The following is a 4,673-nucleotide window of genomic DNA, read 5'->3' on the forward strand; positions in this document are numbered from 1 at the left end:
CCAAATTACCTAGTTAGCTAAGAGGATATATTCATGATATGTTTTTTCAAATCAAACGGGAAGAATAATGGAAGTCATCTAAAACAAGATTTGGTATAACTTGAAGTGGAAAGCCTAATTCATATGCATAAAGGGTACGATACATATGTGAGATTGGAAATTGAGAGAGACCTATAGTTTACTATTATTATTTTTCTTGTTTGTTTTTGATGTCCGAATTAACAATTTTCTTTTATGTAGCCCTCTATCTATTATTATTTTCCTTGCATCCAAGTTTTAACTATAACAAAATCTAAGTTCATTGATGATGTGCATTGTGCATGCTGAATGACTCTTCCATTTCTTGTTCTTTTGTTTCATTTTCATTTGCTACTCTTCCATTTATAGTTATTGCTTAACTTCACTAATGATATACTCTGTTTGTTCTTATTTTTCTTGTTTCTTGCATCTTAATAATCCTTTGTTTGTACTTCATCCTGTATTTTTGTGACTCTTTACTAGTGGTGTGGTGTATATTTAGTAGACGTGAATTAGTTAAAGATAACATTCTCTTTAGTATTTTTGTTTAGTATAGACTTATGTGTAGTTATGTATCAGTTCTTGTAAAAGCTACTATTATATCTTTTCCAAAAGCTTAGCCTTTACAATGTTATATTGCTTCATGACTTTTTCAGAAGCAGTTGCTATGTTTCAGCATTCCAAGTAGTCAATGGTGCATTTTAAATGTGTTTGTCATAAAATTTTGAGTCCTAATTACAACATATTGAATGAAATTGTTATTTGTTGTTACAAAGTTGCAGATCCTATAACTCTGAATTTTTTTACTTCGTAATATTTTTCAAGTGTTTTCTTAAGACAATGGATTAAAGCTGGATTCATATGTGTAAGAATTCTCAAGCTTATGATGATGGAGTTATCGCATTTCTGGATAATGCTTTTGCTCATGGGTACGTTAATAATGAGGGGCTTATATGATGTCCTTGCATAAATTGTAAGAACTTTAACTTCAAAGATAGAGTTACAATCTATGACCATTTGGTTAATAGAGGGATGCTAGGAACTTATATAACATGGTATCGCCACGGAGATAAAAACAAAAACGATGCAGGATGCACCTGCCATGGATGTGAGAAGACACCAACGTTAGCATTTCTTATTTAAATTTGTCATTTCAAATGCCTAGGTGGGTGGAGTAATAAGACTTTTAACATAATGCTTTAGTTACTACGAGACTCTTTACCAGATGGGTGTACTTTGCCCGAGAACTTCACACAACTATGAATCAAGATGAAAGAGGAGCTATATTGACTATCTAGTCAGGTATATATGTTTCCAAATGCATTTAGCAAACTGATTTAGCAGTCTTTTAATTAGAATTGCAGTTACTCACATTTGCAATTACTATTAGAAGTGCCTACTTTGTTCTTTCAGCTATTATTATGAAAATTTTGTTTCCAAGCATTTTTAATTATCAAGAAATAGTGACTACTTTAATTATCTGTAGGGTACTTCATCGTGTAACTCTGCACAGTGATGAGGATGATACTGCTATATCAGAAAGTTACGAGACTATGAGTTGGTAAGTCATCTAGTTTACTTTCTTACAAATTTTAATTTTTCTGTACGATTCAGTACTAAACTATATATTATGTGAACCAATGTATATGGTTGATTTTGTGTCGAATTGGGGGAGTATCTTTGGGTGAGATGTACCCAAGTACCCCCCCCCCCCCCCCTTTTTTTCTTCCCTTCTGCTTGGAAATTCTTTTCCCCCTTCTTAATTCAATCAACTTTTCAAAAAAAAAAAATGGATATGGTTGATAACGGCGCAGTAGTTTTATAGAATCTATAATAGTAGGGAGTCATTTAAGGAAACATTAGGCTCTAAAAAATCTTCCTAAAGTTCGTAAAATGCCTAATATTTTGCTACAGTCCAGAAAGTTATAAACACGTGAATTTTGGGTTTTAACGTAGTAACTGAAGATGAATATATCCCTTAAAAATTATGCACTCGTATACTTTCATAAGGGATGTTTTTGGTATCTACCCATTTAACTTTACACATTTATTTACTTATTGTTAGGTTGCTTACATTTAGATTTTCATTGAATCTTGTAAGGAATGGTTAAGCTATCAAACTCAAGGCTCTATAAATTGTTCTGCACATTGTTTGTTAGCATTTTCGAATCGTGAATGTTACATTTGATTGAAAAATATGATTACATTCTTGATTTTATCGAATTACCATTGTTTCTCATTAAATTTTAATAAAATATTATCTCTTGTTACAGGAAAAGCTGGAGAAGTGAACCCTCGTACGAGATTCTTTTTGTTAATACATAGTACGTTGAACTTTTAGATAGGTTGAAGTTAGTTAGTTTGGATTGTTAATCAATATATGACGTTCATATTTTGGTAAATTTAGTTGGTGTATATTTTGCTTTGACGTTTGTATGAAGGATTTTTAATGAATGAATGAATGAAGCAGATGATTGACATGTTATTGTATGTTTTATATGAATAGATTCAGGTTGAACAGGGTTATGATTAATTAATGTGAACAGGTGCTACGATCTAAACACAATCATTTTTTTTGCTACAGATGCTTCCGTAGCTGATGGACATTCAATAGTAGATCTTCTTTGAAATACAAGACTTTTTGCTATGAACAATTCCGTAACAAATAGACAGTCAACGGTCAAATATTTTTGAACATTTAGTTACGCCGAAATCCATAGCAAAAGGTTCAAATTAGTAGTTACGGATTAAGTCGTAGCAAATAGTTCGTAGCTAAAACCTTTTGTGACGGCAATATTAGTTACGAGAAAAAGGTTGTAGCAAGAGATCTTTTGCTACGGAATATCAGGTAACAGCTACGACCTCTGTCCGTAACTAATGGTCGTCTGTTTTGTAGTGGGTAATAGAACTACGGTCATCATCAAATGACAAATTCATACAATCATCCCAAACGCTTGTCGATAATCTTGAAGACTCCTATGCGGTTGGTTACCCTCATGCTCATAATCCCTAAGACCATATCATATATAAGGTCGGTCAGGTTCAACTCGCCTATTCCTATCACTAGTCGGACAATTCATATATAAGTTTGAGTAGTCCTGATGACTTATAGGTAGTCGACTAGTGTTGGGCATCCTTAGAATAAGGTCATCATCATCATCATAAGATCAACTGTTGTAATATTTGACTATGATCTCAAAATATTCAAGGATGCTAAACACACGATTACAAAATAGGAACTAAACAATTACACACAATTAAAAAAAAAGAGATAGAATGTGATACTAGCGAATGCTTCTCTTGTTTCGTTCGCCTTTTCCTTAGCTTCTCGATTCCTTCCTTTTCCTTCGCTCATATGTCTATGTGGCTCTTTTCTTTTAACGGTACCAAAAAAATGAAATTAAGAAACTACAAGAATAAATAAAGCAAAAAAGTTTGAGAAGGAAATACATTAAACTAATGAACCAAAACAAGCAAAAGATTTCCAAAAACTAAACCTATCCCCAGCAGCGGCGCCAAAAACTTGATGCACCCAAAAAGGTGTGAACCCAAGTGGAGGTATCAAGTAGTGGCCCGGCGAAGTCGCAATCGATCCAAGGATAAGAAGGTAATTCAGATATCAATGAGTCTAGCCCACCGACCTAATGTCACTGACTAACTTAGACTAAAACAGAAAAGATAATGATTAGGGTTTTTCGATTGATTTGAAAAAATAAACGACTAAAACTAACTAAACTATCTAATGAGAGGTGAGAGAGATTCGGGAGAAGAATCGAGCAAGAAGAGTCAGGTAAGAGTTGATTTAGACGGATACTTCGGTCCACAAAATCGAAAGTGATAAATACTAATTATCTATTAGCATCAAAACCTAATTAACTTCACCCAGATTGACAATCCTAAGCATAATCTGTCAAACTAAGATAACCGATCAATAGTTACTAAGCATCGACTATCAAATTAAACACACTATCAAATGAGTTGACAATAAACAAGTATGATAGTAATATGTATAATGCGTCAAACTAAGTATAATCGAACAAAAGTTACTAAGCATCGATTATCAAACAAAGTACGCATTATCAAACTATGTGTCGATGATTAAGATCAAGGCTTCTAATTTATAAAATTAGACGAAGTCAATTAATTTTTTTTACATTTAAACAAATCATAAGTCATTCATCACATCAAATCATGCTTCAAAAGTATCTGAAAACAAAAGTTAACTAAACATGGTGAAACAATTAATACACGGGAAAAAGATAACGAAAAACACGAGTTACGGTTGAAATCCCCCTTTTCCGATGAGGCACGTGGCTAAGATCGCCGGAAAATATGAGTATCTAGGTGCAACCAATCTCCCCTTAGCGAAATTCTGGATTTCCCTTTAACAATGCAAAATGGGTGTCCCCTCAGGAAAAACTAGAGTCCCTTTAGCTATCAGAATCATCATCTTCTTATTCTCAAGAACATCCACCATTAAAGCCTCACCCAAGCTTTCTCTCTCTAGAAATTTTGACCCAAAACCAAATCAAACAACATGGGAAACAAAGTAATAGTTTGGGGAGCAAAAGTCCTAAGGTTTTCAGTCAAGAAAGTGGTCGGAAAGTTCTTGAGAAGTCCGACCAAAGAAGATATGAAATCCGGCCAACTTAAGA

General features: G+C 33.5%; 1 long non-coding RNA gene across 1 annotated transcript; it reads left to right on the top strand.

Moving 5' to 3' along the window:
* Nucleotides 1-1,254: 1,254 nt before the first annotated feature.
* On the top strand, nt 1,255-2,446 carry LOC147537751 (uncharacterized). The gene is made up of 3 exons (XR_015226446.1): nt 1,255-1,320; nt 1,505-1,579; nt 2,292-2,446. It is a non-coding gene; the product is annotated as an uncharacterized LOC147537751 (long non-coding RNA).
* The last annotated feature ends 2,227 nt before the right edge of the window (nt 2,447-4,673 follow it).

The sequence above is a fragment of the Eschscholzia californica genome, unplaced genomic scaffold (genome assembly GCF_041429995.1).
Source record: "Eschscholzia californica isolate CP2 unplaced genomic scaffold, dmEscCali1.0.p SCAF_5, whole genome shotgun sequence".
Lineage (NCBI taxonomy): Eukaryota > Viridiplantae > Streptophyta > Magnoliopsida > Ranunculales > Papaveraceae > Eschscholzia > Eschscholzia californica.